This window comes from Chlorocebus sabaeus, chromosome 2, assembly GCF_047675955.1.
Source record: "Chlorocebus sabaeus isolate Y175 chromosome 2, mChlSab1.0.hap1, whole genome shotgun sequence".
In the NCBI taxonomy this organism is placed as follows: Eukaryota; Metazoa; Chordata; class Mammalia; order Primates; family Cercopithecidae; genus Chlorocebus; species Chlorocebus sabaeus.
The window spans coordinates 5112487-5131555 of record NC_132905.1 but is presented as its reverse complement, the minus strand read 5'-3'; positions in this window follow the sequence as shown (position 1 = coordinate 5131555).

Here is a 19069-nt window from a genome sequence, read left to right as displayed (position 1 = left end):
ATTTTCTTTTTTTAAACCTACAGTACTTAAGAGTGATTTCTTGGGGAGGTAATGCTTTAAGGGCTGCTGAGAGTACCTCAGCCTTGACTAAGATGCAAAGTTAACGACGCTGGGTGTTAAAAACACTGGTTCAGGAACCATCAGCACAGAACAGCCTGTCCCTGCTATTCCTGGAGTTCCATGAGGCTGTTCACCGTTCAGCATTCCTGTTCTGTTTAATTTAGAGAACATTATTCTGCCCTCAAGTTCAAAATTTCTGTGTTTTAGTCATGAAAATTAAATGACACCTATCTCCTCTGCCCGCAACACACACACTACATCAGTCTAATTTTACTTACTAGATCTAGAGTGATAGGATGGGGCATGGAAAGATGGAGATCCAGGACCCAAGTGTCTTCTCTGTGTGTCTCCTCATGGTGGAAATAATACCACCTCTTACTTGGATTTGGAGGGCAAGACTTTCATAATGATTATCTCTCGGAGACTCTCTTAGGAGACACAGAGGAAGCAAATTAATGGTTTTTAGATACCTAAGCCCTGTATTACTTGTCAGTGCCTCTCACAGAAACAGAGAAGTCATTAGCAACAGGTCATTAATTTAATTTGAAATTAACTAGGTGACTAGTAGTCACGGCCCTTGCCCCAGGGATGACACATATCTATCTCCACACCCTTCCTGTTGGGATCTCCTGTTGGGATCTTGCTGAGCTCCGTGTCTGGGACGAGAATGAAGATGTGACTCTTACCCACAAGGAACTTTACAACTGGCCAGGAACCAAAACCAAAACACACGTCGAGAATCAACTAGAGGATTTTTATTTATTTATTCATTTATTTTTTAGACAGAGTCTCACTCTGTCACCCAGGCCCAGGCTGGAGTGCAATGGCATGATCTCGGCTCACTGCAACCTCTGCCTCCTAGGTTCAAGTGATTCTCCTGCCTCAGCCTCTGGAGTAGCTGGGATTACAGGCGCATGCCACCACACCCAGCTGATTTTTGTATTTTTAGTAGAGATGGGGTTTCACCATGTTGACCAGGCTGGTCTTGAACTTCTGACCTCAAGTGATCTGCCTGCCTTGGCCTCCCAAAGTGCTGGGATTATAGGCATGAGCCACCATGCCTGGCAAGAATCAACTGGAGGATATTTAAAGGGAGGGTTGGGTGTTCACAGCCAAGAGCCCCAGAACTTTGAAGTGCATCCTCTGGGTCCTTATGGAAGGTGGTGGGCAGAAGAGGATTGGCTAAGAGGCTGGGATCAGGGATTGGTATAGCAAGAGGCAGATGGCCGTACCGACATGAGCGGCCCCACATTAGCCGGTTCCAGAGACAGGCCTGGCAGGAGAAGCACTCCATCGTCAGCTGGGCCTCAGCTACTGTTATTTCCAAATTCCCCTCACTTGCACACCATCTTTACAGTTGTTGCCCTATCTTCATTCCACCTGTCCCACCTTTGTTCTCAGACCAAATCGAGAGTTGGGCTGCTTATTCTCAAGGCCCAATAACAAAATTCAGATGAACTGGGAGAGAACCGGTTACAGGGAGAAGGCCTGGAAATTATCCCCAGACCAACTCAAAATTACAAAGTTTTCCAGCGCTTATATATCTTCCAAGCTGTATGTCTATGTGTAAGTGTGCATTCATCTAAAGACATAAGTGATTCACTTCTTCTCATCTTTAACTAAGATCTGAGTCCTGAAGACTTTCCTCTAGAGTCTCAGTAAATTTACTTAACCTAAATGGGTCCTGGTGCTGGGATGATGACCCTTATCATGTCTCCTACGAAATCATGGAGGTTTGGGGAGTTCCTTCAGACCCCCAGTAAACTTGTCTGTGGAGGCCTGGGGAGTTTCTTCAGACCCCTAGTAAAACTTGTTTAATCCTAAGCAGGTTCTGTTAAGAATTCCTTTGCCATCTTGTCATACTTCAAGGCCCAGGAAAGGCATAGGCAAAACTTGGTAGGCTTTTGTGACATTCCACCCCTTGTATAAGGACACTGGCTCTTTTGGCTTTTCTTTTTTTTTTTTTTTTTTTGAGACGGAGTCTCGCTCTGTTGCCCAGGCTAGAGTGCAGTGGCCGGATCTCAGCTCACTGCAAGCTCCGCCTCCCGGGTTTATGCCATTCTCCTGCCTCAGCCTCCCGAGTAGCTGGGACTACAGGCGCCCGCCACCTCGCCCGGCTAGGTTTTTTTGGTATTTTTTAGTAGAGACGGGGTTTCACCGTGTTAGCCAGGATGGTCTCGATCTCTTGACCTCGTGATCCGCCCGTCTCGGCCTCCCAAAGTGCTGGGACTACAGGCTTGAGCCACCGCGCCCGGCCGGCTTTTCACATTTAACCACTCAGTCAGCATGGAAACAGTTGTTATGGAGGCCTGCATTAGTGAGGCCTGGCCTGCCACACCATTACTACTTGATTTTTTTATATCACTGTGGTCTAAGAAGAAACGTACCTGGTCTTTGTCCCCAGTTCTTGTCACAGAGCTCCTAAAACCCTTGGGATTTCCTGAATGATAGGGATGCCTTTGATTATTCATAACAAGCTCCTTTTGATACCATCTCCAGGTAGATGGTGTCGGAATTGTAATGGCTGCTAGAGAATTGTGTGGTTGGTGGAGAGAACCCCTACACATCTGATGTTGGAGTGTATCTGTGTTGACAGTCCAGTAGTAGGAAAAATAGTGTGTTTTTGTCAGAATCAGCTTCCTTACAAATACACTTGAAAGGAAACTTTATATAACTTTTTTCAATAGAAAACCAGTATTTTTACCCTGATAAATGCTAAATACATGACTCTTAAAATAAGGCAGTGAGCCCCATGGGCTTCCTGACACCTTCTCATCTCCTCCCAAAGTGGGCATGTCTCACTTTGGTGCTGACTTCCAAACTTCCCAGGTGCTTTTTGGACTCTCATCCATTCTCCTCAAACTCCAAGCCACCTTTTCCTCCGAATCTCTCAGCAGTGACCTTTATCTGTAAATTCACTGTGAACTCCTTCAACTGTGTCTTCTCTTTGTATTCTCATGAATCCTTTCTGCATATCTCCTTAACTCTGAGAATTTTTCTCTCTTTCCTTCCCTCCCTCCCTTCTTCCCTCCCTCCTTCCCTTCCTTCTTCCTTCTTTCCTTACTTCCTCTCTTGTTCTCTTTCTTTCTTTCTTCCTTTCTTTCAACAGAGTCTTGCTCTGTCTCCCAGGCTGGAGTGCAGTGGCCTGATCTTGGCTCACTGCAACCTCCTCCTCCTAGGTGCAAACAATTCCCCTGCCTCAGCCTCTTGAGTAGCTGGGATTACAGGCGTGCATCACCACACCAGCTAATTTTTGTATTTCTAGTGGAGGTGGGGTTTCACCATGTTGGCCAGGCTGGTCTCGAACTCCTGACCTCAAGTGATCCACCTACCTTGGCCTCCCAAAGTGCTAGGATTACAGGCATGAGCCACCATGCCTGGCCTTGTTTTTACATTTTTATTTTAGAGACAGAGCTTTGCTCTGTTGCCCAGGCTGGAGTGCAGTAGCATGATTACGGCTTACTGCAGCTTTGACCTCCTGGGCTAAATTGATCCTCCTGCCTCAGCCTCCCGAGTAGCTGGGACTACAGATGCATGCCACCATGCCTGGCCAAGATAATGTGTCCCTTCTCCCTTCCAGTCTTTTCGTCTGTGCTCCCTTCATTTAGTCATTGTACAAATAACCACTGATCATCTATTCTAGGTCATCCCCATCACACTACAGCAGCAGGTGACAATTTCCCCAGGGACAATATTCCCCAGGGGACATTGGCACTGTCTGGAGACATGCTCGGTTGTCCCAACTGGTGGTGAGGGTGCCACTGGCATCTGTGAGTAGAGGCCAGGGATGCTGCTAAACATCCTACAATGCACAAGATGGCAAGTGATTCCCTGCCCCAACAAAAAGGGATCTGGCCCCAAATGTTGACAATGTCAGTGTTGAAACCCTGAGGTTCATCTAACAGGCTCTTATCTCTGTCCCAGTCTACCTGTCTGGCTTTAATATTTTGTCCTTCCATTCTCCAAATCAGCTGAACTCACAGCCACATAAATCTCTCCCTATCCTTACAGGTCATGCACTTCCACACCCTTGAACTTTGCATATGGTGTTATCTCCACCCAGAATGCAGTTTCCTCTGACTTGCCCTGGAGAGTCTTACTCATATCTTGATATTCTGTGCAAATACTCTACTCTCCAATTGCCTCACAGATACGCCTCTCCCCACTAGCTGAGCACAGTGCCTTGTTTCAGCTTCTGTGCTCCTGTTTGCATTTGATATAGCCCTCGTTATGACACATCACTGTGGAAGTGCTGTGTGTGTGTCCACACTGCAATTTAAAGTACAAAGTGATGACTTCTGTGTTGGAAGGATGGGGGTGGGAGCATGGCTCCTTATCAACCTCTTCGTGGTTTCAGTCCTTACTATAAATGTGGCCACACAGTGAAGCAAGAATCATCATAACAAGAAAATATTTGCCACTGAACCAAATCTGTACATATGAATTTGGTGCCTTATGAAAGCACCAGCATAGATCCTCATCTCTTGAGCCTATGTGTTTGCTGGTTAGTCTCTCACTGATTGTCCAAGGCTAAAAATGTACCATAAGTGCTTGGAAAGTGAAACCAAAACTCTTGGAGAAGATGCAGAATTCCATCAAGTTGATGAGAATGATATTCAAGAACTCCTTCATTATACACTAACCCACGATAGATGACTTTGTGTAGAATTAAAGCAGTTAACAGTTGAGCAGAGGAAATTGGCAAGGGATGGTTCACAAAGAAAATGATATGAATGGCTAAAAGCTGGAAAAGACTCCTGGGAAAAATATTTGAGTCCTTGAATATTTCTGCAAAGATGTCCATCTCTGCAATTGAGTTGTGAAATTCAAACATATTTTGTAGTGCTATTTTCCAGTTTGGTGAGGAAAATCATTGCAGAAACCAGCACTTGGTTCATTCTATGTGATAACAATTTGATAGAGTTATAATTTTAATTTAACATATGTGTATATATCTATCTCATATAAATATCTATCATAATATATATCACTAAATATATGCATATGGATATGTGTGTGTGTATATATATATAAACTTACTATCATAATTTAATTTAATTTAATTTATTTATTTTTGAGACAGAGTCTCACTCTGTTGCCCAGGCTGGAGGGCAGTGGTGCAATGTGGGTTCACTGCAACCTCTGCCTCCTGGGTTCAAGCGATTCTCCTGTCTCAGCCTCTCAAGTAGCTGGGATTACAGGCACCCACCACCACACCTGGCTAATTTTTGTATTTTTAGTAGAGATGGGGTTTCACTGTGTTGGCCAGGCTGGTTTTGAACTCCTGACCTCGGGTGATCCACCTGCCTCGGCCTCCCAAAGTGCTGGGATGACAGGCGTGAGCCACCATGCCCGGCCATTATGCAGGGCATTTTTTATTTGCAGTCACCAGACAGAGACCTGCTGCTTGCTGACCATGGCCAACCCCACGCGTCCACTGCACGCCTTTCACATCATGAAGGGGGAAGGGGAACAATCCTCTCTCATGTGCCAAGATTCATCCTCTTTGTGAACCGCATAATTAGGTTTACAGAAGGGGACAGAGCCTGGTTCTTGTCAGGGAGCTTGGCGGTTTTCATCACCTTGCTGAGTATTGTTTAAGCCCAGGAGGTTGAGGCTGCAGTGAGCCATGATTACACCATTGTAGCCTTGGAGACAGAGTGAGACCCGGTTTCAAAAAAAAGAAAAGGAAGGGAGAGCAGGACGATTATTCCAGTTTTACAGATGCAAAATGGAGGCGAAGAGACGCTAGTGCCTCTCCCATCCAATTCCTAGCCTTATTCTCTCATCACTAGATCATGGTATGGGGTGTTAAAGGTAATACCACATCAATATACAGCTTAGGCAATGGGCTTCCCTTGGCTCCCAGGTTCAGACTGCAACAAACAAAGCACAGCTGTTCATCCAAGTGGGACCTGCCAGGTTACCCCTGTTCATTCTGGAAGAAGGTGAGTGTATCACAATGTTCCGAACATAAGTGGATGTGTAATAGATACTTGCTGGATTCTATTCCTGGAATTTGGGATAGAGTCAGCGTTTTGCTTTTTCATGGTCTTTCTGAGAAGTCCATTCTGCAGAAGTGTAACATTTTATGTACATTTTTAAAATTACATTAAATCAAGCAGAAAAGGGTGGAAGAGTAGAAGGAAAGTCAGTTGTTTGTCTGACTTTTATAAAATTATAACTCTTGTAGGGATGGAGCTGGCCCTTTTAAAAAACATTTATTGTTTCAGCATCAGGACTCTGAACCGCCAGTGCAGAAGGATAGCATGATACCCTGGAGTAGAGTGAGGAGCCTAACATTGTAGGTGGAAGGTATTGAGTATGGCCCCAAGAGTAATATATTCAGTGGGTCTCTTCTGAAGCTCCAAGGGTCAACAAGTACCAGACAACAGGTACCTGTGGGCCAGGAAGTAATCCCCCTTCTACTCACCTGGGAGGTCATTGCTTGTCCTGTTGTCATGCACTCAAACTAGTTGACTCTGTCATTTCAATGAACGAAAGACTAAGCCAGATTATTGGCATCCAAGATGGAAACCCGGATATGGGATGGCTAGCCTCTCTAGCCATGTGCAGGCACAATATTTGCACAACTGAGTCACGTTGGATAACTCTTTTTTTTTTGAGACAGAGTCTCGCTCTTGTCACCCAGGCTGGAGTGCAGTGGTGCGATCTGGGTTCACTGCAACCTCCATCTCCCAGGTTCAAGCAATTCTCCTGCATCAGCCTCCCGAGTAGCTGGAAATTACAGGCACCCACCACCACGACAGGTTACTTTTTGTAGTTTTTTAGTAGAGACAGGGTTTCATCATGTTGGCCAGGCTGGTCTCGAACTCCTGACCTCAGGTGATCCGCCTGCCTCAGCCTCCCAAAGTGTTGGGATTACAGACATGAGACACCGCGTCTGGCCCATGTTGAATAACTTTTAGGAAGAGATGATAGAGATTTCAGCTTCTGTTCTCATTGTATTCTCATTCTTGTATCCTCCCAAACAAAATAAAACAAAGAAATGTGTCCTTTCCAGCTTTATGCATGCATGTCCTCCGAGAAAAGGCAGTCCTCTTCATATTTAGATGCTCCAAAATGTCGTCAAAAATTTTCCGAAAAGTTTTTTTTTTTCCCACCAAGTGTAAAGTAAACTGAAGCATTCTAGACTATGAGGCAAACCAAGCAGGATCGAAGGGCCTGCAAGAATCTCAGGTTGTGATGTTCTCAGTTCTGGTAAGAAACAGCACATGGACAGAAAGAGGCAAACAGATGGTCTGTCTCATTCACAGGTATATCCACAATGCCAGGCACATAGTAACAGCTCAATAAGCATCTGTTGAGTGAATAAAGGCATCAACAGAAAGCAAGCCAAGTCCTAGTGTTAGGTAACACCATGCCTTATTTATCATCAATGGGGGTCAACAATATATAGTGTGCACAGTTTATGAGCCCTGACATTTACCAGAATTTGCAACTTGTGAGGCATAACATGAAGGTCCCAATCCAGTAAGAACATAAGGGTATAGGGAGAGAAACAGCAGGTGCCCAAATCTGGGCAGTGCCCCTGCCAGCTCTATGGCTCCCAAAGCCATGTCTGGGGAGACCAGGGCACCTAGAAGCAGCAGTTGCTCCCCAGCTGGCTGTGCAGAGCAGGTCTGGAGGGAGGCAGGTGCCTGCAGCCCGAACTGCCTTCATTTGAGACAACAGCTGTTTGCTTGGGCCTTAGGCTGAGGAAAAAAATGCTAAGCCATATGTCGTTAGTCAGTGCATGGTCCTATTAGAAAAAGTGCCCGAATGATTGATTAGAAAGCAACCAGGCAGCCCTTGCATATTGCTTTACTTGTGTGCCGCAAGTTTATTTAATGTCAAAATGTACCAAAATCCACCCTGTTCCTTCCACTTCCATTTTTCATCCCAGAAATATTTGCCAAATGCGTGCACTGAAACCACTGGGGAAGAGAGGAAAGTAGGATATTTTCTTAAGAGGAGGGACTGCAAAGTGAGGCAGAAGTTCGAACAGAAAACACCCCCTTTTTTGGATTGTGTGTGATGTTAAACAATGACGAAAATGTTTCTGAGTACTTGCAGGCTGATAGATCATAAAGGAATCTTAAATTCACATAAACCTTTTTTCCAAACACTTCAGACACCTACCAGATGGGGAAACAGAGGCACTAGAACGCATATGTTGACAATCTTTGGAATCCAGTGAGTTAAGACCATAATCTACATCTCTAGTCTTTTTCCTTTGCTTACTTCTCTGTTCAGAGTAATAATGTAGAAAAAGCTACCTTAAGAAGCAGTTTCAACGGTTTCTCATTTCTTCAAATGTATTGAATACAATTCCAAACAAGCTTCAGTCCTTAAATAGCTTTAGTCATTTACATCAGCCAACTGGTACTTCAGCAAAAATACATTCAGGTATTTACATTTTTAACAAGATTAATCAGCACATAGCATTGGTTATATATTTATTAAAATTCTACTTTGGGTAATTGTGATTTATTGGAAAAATTAATATCAGAATCTAAAATGTTAATCAAACTTAACTGAAAAATGCAAAAATCAGCACCTTTCTTTCAAACCAGCAGTGATAATGTATAAACAATAATAGAAAAACTCTATCAAAAATAACTCAAGGCCACGTGCAGTGGCTCACACCTGTAATACCAGTACTTTGGGAGGCTGAGGTGAGTAGATCACTTGAGGTCAGGCATTCGAGACCTACCTGTCTAACATGCTGAAACCCCACCTCTACTAAAAGTACAAAAATTAGCCAGGCATTGTGGCACATGCCTGTAATTCCAGCTACTTGGGAGGCTGAGGCAGCAGAATCGCCTGAACCCAGGAGGCAGAGGTTGCAGTGAGCCGAGATTGTGTCATTGCACTCCAGCCTGGGCAACTGAGTGAGACTCTCTCTCAAAAAAAAAAAGGACCTAAAAATATGAAATATCTAGCAAGAAACCTTAACAAGAGATGTATAGGATCTAAAAGAAGAGAATCTTAAATTTTTTCAGAAGAACATAACAGGAAACTTGAATAAAAGATGATATACCATGCTTCTGGGCAGGAAGATTCAGTGTTTTGATACTGTCAATTCTCCCTAAATTAGTTGAATGAAATTCCAGCTGAAATCTCAATAGGACACTTTTGGAACCTGATAGAGTGATCCTAATGTTTATTTGGAAGGACAAAGAGGTGAGGATGGCCAGGAAAGTTTTGAAAAGGTAAAGAGGGGAATTCAATCTGCCAGACAGTACAACATATTAGGTAGCTATAGTAGCTAAAATAGTGTGGAGCTGAGCAAAAATGGGTAGAAAGAAATGGATACCCTTAAAATCAACCTTAATATGTATGACACTTTAGCATGTACTTTAAATGGGCATTTCAAATCCAAGGGGAAAGGATAGTTCAGTAAATAAACGGTGCTGGAACAGCCAGTTAAGTATTTGGAAAAGACAGAAAGTAGGATTATCTCAGGCTATACATCTAAATCAATTAGAGATTACCTAAAGAGAGAAATACTAAAAATCTAGTTATTCATACAGCTTCAATTGCCTAGGTGGGACAGAGCCACATATCTAGAAAACATCAAAAACATTAAAAGGAAAATACAGTATGAAAATATTTACCACAAATATAAGGGATTAAGAGTTAATTTTCTTAAAATACAGGCTGGATGCAGAGGCTCACGCCTGTAATCCTAGCACTTTGGGAGGCCAAGGGGATCACTTGAAGTCAGGAGTTCAAGACAAGCCTGGCCAACATGGTGAAACCCCGTCTCTACTAAAATAAAAAAATCAGCCAGGCGTGGTGGCATGAGCCTGTAATCCCAGCTACTCGGGAGACTGAGGCAAGGGAATTGCTCAAACCTGGGAGGCAGAGGTTGCAGTGAACCCAGATCATGTCACTGCACTCCAGCCTGGGTGACAGAATGAGACTCCATCTAAAAAAAAAAAAAATATATATATATATATATATATACACACACACACACACGCACACACACACACACATATCCTCATATAACCATTAGAAACCCACTAAAACCCTTTAGAAAATGAAAATACCATGAACAGACAATTGGTAAAAAAAATGCAAGTGATTAATGTGAAAAAATGTTCCACTGCTTTGGTGGTCAAATAAATGCCCATTAAAACCATATACCATTTTTGGCTGATCAACTTAGCAAATGAAAATATAGCTCTTATTCAAAGTTGGTGAATATGAAGTGAGGTAGGAACTTTCCAACACTTCGATTCAAAGTATCAGTTGGGACAATCTTTCTGGAGAACAGTTTAGCAATATCTATGAAGAGTCTTAAACATTCCTGTTTGCCCTTGTGATTCTCAATGAAGGAATTTACTCTAAGGAAATTCAGAAATTTGGACCAAGATCTAAGTCACAGAATTGTCTGTAATAATATAAAGCTGGAAAAAGCTTAGGTGTTCAAAAAAAGATTCACTAGTTGGATCATGAAGAAATAGAATATGTGTTTCAAGGGGAGGGAGAAGAAGTGGGAGTATTCTAGGGAGAAAGAACAGCAAGGATGATAGGAAAGGTACATGAAAGTGCATTGCAAGTTTGATTTGGAAACTGTAGTGTGCTCTGGAAGGCCAAGTGTGGGGCAGATAGGAGGCGTAAGAAGAGGTGAGGCTCAGAGGCTTGTGTAGTGGTCTATCTCGTGCATGAGAATTTAAGATGTAAGGACTCTGGGTTGGTTATCTTTATATCGTTCCAAGTTCCTAATTAACAAATGTCTGCTTGATAATTCTTGATAATCTGCTTGAGATTTCTTTCAGTGTTGAGCGGCTTTGAGTTCTGTGTTACTAAGTTATGGTTTTCCTCTATGGCTAGTAAAGATCCAGCAAAGTTTCTTAGGAAGAAAATTAATAAAGACTCTCTCTACGTAACATGGTTGATTTACTTTTACGACATGCATTAAATGATATTTTAAAACAGCCTTATTTGGACTTCAGTCAGTAGGGGGTGCACCAATGCTGGAAATTCTGATACTAATAAATAATAGCACTTATTTGTTAATCTTACAGTCCTTCGTCCTGCTTACTACTTGTCCCTTCTTTGCCCCTCTCAGGACTCTCTATCCCCCACATTAAAAAATTTCTCATTGCTGCACATACCACCAGTCATAAAACTGATTTTAATAAGAGTTAATTTATTGTTGCTGTTTATTAAATTGTTACAAGTAAGTGTGACGTTTTTGAGAAATTGATGCTGTATGGAGAAGAGTTTAAATTGCGCTTATTTATTCATGACACATTTTTAATCACAAAAGGTGAGAAAGTATTAACACTAGAAAAAAATGGAGGTGATATTTAATAGTCCATGGGGACACAAATTCTATAATTAAAAGAAGAGTAATAGTGACCTTTAGAGAGAGCATATTTCATAAAGTGTTCATTAAAAAGGAGTTCACTTTTGGAACTTTATTTTCTCAAAGTTCTCTTTATGAAATAGAATTAATAAAATGCCACAGTTTACTGAAATTTTAAAGAGTACAGAGAGCTGTGGTGTTGTGTAGAGAAACTGAAGGGGAAATAAAATTAGGTTTGTATATGGTATTTTTGAAGCAAGGAGGAACCTGATTGGCATACTTAACATTTGAAGAATATAGCTAAAAATGTTGTGCCAGAATAATAAGCCCTGGGATCAAAACATATGAAATGAGAATTAGCATTTCCTGAGAGAAAATTAAAACTATAGAATTAAGGAAAACACCATCTGAATAGGAAAAGAGAGCCACTTGTGGAAGGGTAGAGTTTGGAAACTGGGAGGTGCCTACATTTCACTAGATGCTGCCGTGCTCTTTTGAAATGATGATATAGGGTATACCAGTGATCTTCTCCCTTTCCATTCCTTAAAAATGTTTATAAAGTGGCTTAAAACAAAGGAAAATATTAGGAATGAAAATGATTACTAAAGTGAATCATATGCAATCAAAAGTTTAAAAACTTTTGTAGAAGAAAAAAGAATGAAACTAAAATAATTTTTTTAAAAAATGCACCAAGTGGAACACCCATTAAAAGGCACAGATGCTCAAAAGAACTCCTAAAAGATATTTCAACATTACACTTTCTCTGAATAACATACTTACGAAAAGTCACACAGATAACCTAAAATTAAAAGTTTATACAAAGATAGAGCAATGATAATAAATATGGGAAAGCAAAAGCTTTTCTATATTATCAAATAATATCATATTTTATCAAATAATTCAAGATAAAACATTATGTGAAATAAATGGGTGGTTATACAAAGATAAATACAGTACATACTTAACACATAGCAATTGTGAATTTATATGCACCAAATAACATGGCAACAAAACACAAAAAGTGAGGGATAGAAGAACTTCAAGTAGAATCTAACAAAAATGTAGTTATGGAGCAGCATTAAATTTCTTATAATCAAGACCACAACAGGTAAAGTAAATAAAATCCTGTAGTCTATAAGTGAGATATACTTTCCTTATAAGTATTCAAAGAACACTCATTACTCTTATCACTTGCTAGTTTATGTAAAATCAAATGAATAAATATCACCAGGGGTTTTACAGGCTGCATTGTGACCAAAATACGACCAAAATTTGAAAGTAAATGCCTTAAGAATAAACAAACAAAATTGAAAATTACTGCAATATTTTAAAGTATTCCCTCAAAGAACAACCGGGATAAAGGGAAAATAAAGAATTCAATAAAGATAATTTAGGAAATAATAACATTATACTACATATCAAAATCTATAAAAGTCAATGCTTAGAGAACAAGTTAATGACAGCTTTAAATATTTTTATTGTTAAAATGAAAAAGAAAAAGCAAATTTATTATTCAATATTACATCTTAGGGAAAAAATAACACAGTAAAAGAATAAAAGATAAAGTCATAAATTGGAAAGCAAGAAAATAAACAGTAAACTAAGGCAAGAGCTGATTCCTTGAAACTTTGATAATAGACAAACCTATGATAAATCTAATCTAGAAAAACAAAACAAAACAAAAGCCAAACATAAAAAAGCAGAAATTAGAAATGAAACAGAAACTCTATAGACATAAAAATTATAAGAAATCAATGTTTATAATTATGCAACTGTATTTGTAGCTCTCAAGGAAATGGGTAATTTCACACAAAATAAAAGTTTCTAAAGTTGATGCGAGATGAAGAAAATCTTTACACATGAATAAGAGAGGAACACATTCAGAAAATCATCGAAGAACTATTAAGATTTCAAGGAAGAGGGCTCTGAATCTGATAATTTAAAAAATATTTTAAAGAAATAAATAATACTATGTTACAATGAGTATTCCTGACAGAGAAACACCTATACTACTGATAAGGATAAGCACCCTGAACAACTAGCCAAGGTCATAAATACAGATGGGGAAATCTTAAATGAAACCCATTAAAAAGACATTGGATTATGAAGTAAAATGTATCCCTGAAATGCAGGGATGGTTCAATGACAAAATGTAATACTATATCACTGAATTAAATGAAAATCCATACATACCCATTTCCATAGACATTGACAAGTAATTTGACAAAATTCAGCATACATTCTTACCACACATTTTTTTAAAAAAAGACTGGAGGTATATTTTCTTAATATATTAATAGTTTTGGTTTGTTTGTTTGTTTGTTTTTTGAGACAGGGTCTCCCTCTGTTACCCAAGCTGGAGTGCAGTGGCGTGATCTCAGCTCACTGCAAGCTCCACCTCCCAGGTTCAAGTGATTCTCCTGACTCAGCCCCCTGAGTAACTGGGATTACAGGTGCCTGCCACCATGCCCTGCTAATTTTTGTATTTTTAGTAGAGATTAGGTTTCACCATCTTGGCCTGGTTGGTCTTGAACTCCTGACCTCCAGTGATCCACCCACCTCAGCCTCCCAAAGTGCTGGGATTACAGGCACAAGCCTCTGCGCCTGGCCAAGTTTTTTTTTTTTTTTTTTTTTTTTTTTTTTAAATCAAGGCCAGGCATGATGGCTCATGCCTGTAATCTCAGCACTTTGGGAGGCCAAGGTGGGAGGACTGCTTGAGCCCAAGAGTTTGAGACCAGCCTGGGCAACATGACAAAAACTTGTCCCTACAAAACACACAAAAATTAGCCAAGCATGGTGGTGCGCACCTATAGTCCCAGTCTGGGACTCAGGAGGCTGAGGCAGGAGGATCACTTGAGCCCAGGAAGTCAATTACACCACTGCACTCCAGCCTGGGTGACAGAAAGAGACCCTGTCTCAAAATAAATAAATAAATAAATAAATAAATAAAATAAATAAAAACCAAGTAACATTATAGCCAATGGACAACCTTAGAGACATTTCTCTAAAAGCAAAATGAAATTAAGGTGCTGCCTTAATTTAAAATTGCTTTGAGATGTATATTCAATAAAATAAAATCAAAAATTAAGAAATAAGAATATGTAATGGACCCATAAAGACAAAACATTCATTTTCAGGTGATAAAACATGTAACTAAACCTGCTAAAAGTTGCTGGATACAGAACAAATCTTTAAAATCAATAGTATCCCTGTGTATCTGCATTAACATTTCATTAATTATAATAAGAGTAGAAAATCCTTAGAAATAAGCTTAATAAGGACTAGATACATGAAATGCAATGAACAATGTACTGAAAAGCACAGAGGAAGACATGATGGAAGGTAGAACATACTGTGTCCTTCAAGGGAACACATTTTCTAAGGATGGTAATTTTCCCCAAGTTCAATGAAAATTCCCAGAAGATGTTATACAGAACAAACAAAAATAGCTAACGTAAATAATTGTAAAATTCATTAGGAAAGAATGGTCACGTGAAGCTATAAACAGTTTAAGCAAGTGGCGACCAGCCCAGCTGACCGAAGTGGATATACCATGAAGCTACTGAAGCTTTCACTCCTAAGGACTCAGGGCACAGATTCTCCCAGTAATGCCTGGGAGGAGCTCTATTTTTCTCACAGTGATATACTTTTGTAAATTTTATGTAAGTGAATATTTTCTTCACGAGATACCAGCCCTCACCCAATGTATAAGTTTCGGGTGCCACAATACTTGAAGCCACCATGCCAGATATAAAATTATATTCTAAATCTATAATAATTAAAAGACATCCGGCTGGGTGTGGTTGCTCACACCTACAATTCCAGCACTTTGGGAGACCAAGGCGGGCGTTTGAGACTAGCCTGGCCAACATGGTGAAACCCCATCTCTACAAAAATACAAAAATTAGCTGGGTGTGTTGGTGTGCACCTGTAGTCCCAGCTACTCGGGAGGTTGAGGTAGGAGAATTGCTTGAACCTGGGAGGCGGAGGTTGCAGTGAGCTGAGACTGCACCATTGTACTCCAGCATGGGCAACAAGAACGAAACATTGTCTCAAAAAAAAAAAAAAAAAAAAAGGAAAAGAAAAATAGGTCAATAGAACAGAAAAGCCAGAAGTAAATAAAATGATATGTAAAATTTAAATCTGTCATATATACACCATGGAATACTATGCACCCATAAAAAAGAATGAGTTCATATCCTTTGGAGGGACATGGATGAAGCTGTAAGCCATCATTCTCAGCAAACTAACAGAGGAACAGAAAACCAAACACCGCATGTTCTCACTCATAAGTGGGAGCTGAACAATGAGAACACATGGACACAGGGAGGGGAACATCACACACTGGGACCTGTTTGGGGGTGGGGGGCAAGGGGAGGGTGATCATTAGGACAAATACCTAATGCCTGCGGGGCTTAAAACGTAGGTGACGGGTTGATAGGTGCAGCAAACCACCATGGTGTATGTATACCTAAGTAACAAATGTGCACATTCTGCACTTGTATTTTACTGAACTTAAAGTACATTAAAATAAAGAAAAGAAAGGAGGGAAAAAATAAATACGGGAGAGAGTGTCACAAAAAATATGAAAGAACATAAGAACGCATTACTTAGTATACGGTATTAGGTACAACTAGGTGATGTTCAAAATAGTAACAACTGGTATAGCAAGGGCACCATGCACTGAGAGGTAACGACAGTTACTGGCCATTCCCAACATATGCTGCCGAACCAGTGTGTATGGACTTCATGTCATCCCTGCTGTAACTTAGGAAATTGGGAAATGCACTCTATGTATTTATGTATTTATGTATTTATTTGTTTTGAGACCAAGTCTCACTCTGTTGCCCAGGCTGGGGTGCCATGGGTGCATGTGATCTCGGCTCACTGCAACCTCCGCCTCCCAGGTTCAAGCGATTCTTGTGCCTCAGCTTCCCAGGTAGCTGGGATTACAGGCACATGCCACCAAGCCCGGCTCATGTTTGTATTTTTAGTAGAAAAGGGGTTTCACCATGTTGGCCAGGCTGGTCTCGAACTCCTGACCTCAATTGATCCACCCACTTCAGCCTCCCAAAGTACTGGGATTATAGGCATGAGCCGCCATGCCGGGCCAGGGAATTGCACTTTAGATCTATACCCCATGCTATGTTGAGCTCCAGGTGGACTGGCACATTAAATTTAAGATACTCCTCATGCCTGTAGTCCCAACACTTTGGGAGGCTGAGGCAGGCAGGTCAGGAGTTTGAGACCAGCCTGGCCAACATAGTGAAAGCCCATCTCTGCTAAAAATACAAAAATTAGCTGGGTATGGTGGTGGGCGCCTGTAATCCAGCTACTTGGGAGGCTGAGGCAAGAGAATCTCTTGAACCTAGGAGGCAGAGGTTGCAGTGAGCCGCGATCGTGCCACTGCTCTCCAGCCTGGGTAACAGAGTGCGATTCCATCTCAAGAAAATAAAAAAATTTAAAATACTCGATTCTAAACTAGACTTTCTAAGAATAGAAGCAATAAAAGAAGCCAAACATTTCAATAACTAGAATATAGAGCATTTTTATAAAATGAAAATTAACAAAAATCAAAAAGGAAACTATTTGGGAAAAAATGTGAGCATCAAACATGGCAAGGGGTTAATATTTAAAGAAACCACATGGAGGGTCTGATGAACAAAGAAACAAAAGTCACAAGTGGACGATTTACACAAGAGCGAGGAGTAAACGAACATATGGAGAGGTGTGGGGCTTCTCGATTAGGTAAAGACATGCTACGTAAGGTAACAGTGGGGTGCCATTTAAACTGTTCATGTGAGCGACATTGCGTTTAAAAAGACGCATATTGCTGCTAAAGCTGCAGTTGCACTAGTAACTTGCATGGTATAGTTCAAATTATTTTCCTTGCTTATTACTCTGTTCAAATAATTTTCTCTTGAACAGAAATAAGAGAAATATATACTGGCAATATAAAAGTAAAATAATAAAAATGTTTTTGCCTTCTTGCCCCATAATCCTGTATTTGAGAAAAAACATGGCATGGGGAAGAGAGCATGGAATTTCGAGTTGGAAATTCTAGGTTTGAAGCCAGGTTTTAATACTTGCAAGCTTGGCAATCCCAGGAAAGTTGTTTAATTTTTCTCTCTGGTCCTTAGTTTTCTCTTTTGCAAAGTCAGGATTATCATGTATCCCTCAGAGGGTTTGGCTGAAGGTTAAATGCAATAGCCTGGGGGTAAATGGAAAAGCTTTATGTTTCTATGGCACTTCGTTCCTTTGTTCATGAATCTCAGTTTCCTTATCTGTAACATGGGATAATAATACCTATCTCACAATCTTATAGGGATAGTCAAAAAAGATAATGTATTCATTCCCGCACGCATTCATTCATTTGACCTTGAGGGTTTAGGAGTGACTTGGTGCTCACCTAGGTGCTGGCCATAGGGAGGCAGATGAAGCAAACCCAGTCGGCCATTCCCTTTCCAGCTGGAGCTGAGTCCAGGGATGGGCTTGTCATGTGACCATCATGCCGCAGGCCTCAACAAACACAAACGTGCTGTAATTAGTTAGGAGGACTCTGCCATCCAGGGCACATTCAGTGCTTCTCAAAAGAGAGTCCACAGTTGTATTTCTTTTATGTGTCCTCTGTATAGAACAGAGGTTCAAATGAATATTCCATTCACTGGGTGCATGCATGCATAAATGTCTGCAGGAGGGTCATTTGTTTTAATGAGCAATCCCAAGTCACCTAAATGTCCAATATAAGAGGAGTGGCTAGGCCAGGGGGATCGTAATCACGCAGCAGAAAACTTTGCAGTCATTAAAATGGAAAACTGTGAGCATCACGAAAGACACAGTAAAATATCTGATATAATATTACACAGGGAACAAAACTAGAATACAAAATGACACAAACTTCACAATTACAAATATATGTCCAGAATCAGAGGGAATATTGAAAAGCAAACATTTTTATTACAGCAGTGAGATTCTGGGTGAATTTAAAAAATTCCTTTTATGATGTGAAAATATTGTGTTAGCAATAAAATAGCAACTACCAGAAAGAAAATGGCTGCTGTGCAGAGAGAAAAATAGATGATTTTATTAAAATATTTTTGGTTGAAGTATAACTGACAAATTGCAAAGTGCACTTAAATGTACACTCAATGAATTTTCCTATATACACACCTGCCTAAATGTACACTCAGCTAATTTTTCCATATGTATACGCCTGCCTAAATGTACATTCAATGAACTTTTCCATATGTATATACCTGCCTAAATGTACACTCAATGAATTTTTACATTGATATACACCTGCTTAACCTCCACCCAATTCAAGTTATAGAACATTAAAAATGGGTGATTTTAAGTGGGAGAAAGTAGCTTTGGTGTATGTTGTGAGGGTGGACATAAAATCAATAGACAGTATTATTTTGCAAAAAAATCACTGTCTTCCTAATGTGAAGATAAAATGTTAGAATGCATTAAAACAGCAGAGAATATAGGGCCCATTTTTAGAGGGAGTTCAGAAGTTGATAGATTTTCCAAGGCAAACAAAGTGAACAGACTTTTTTCCCTTTTTTATACTCAATGGCCCAAATGGAGGAAAATCACTTTCGAATGATTACATACAATATGCATAACGACAAATCTGACACTGCCAAAATCATATCCACAACCTCAGTTTTCCTTCCAGCAAGA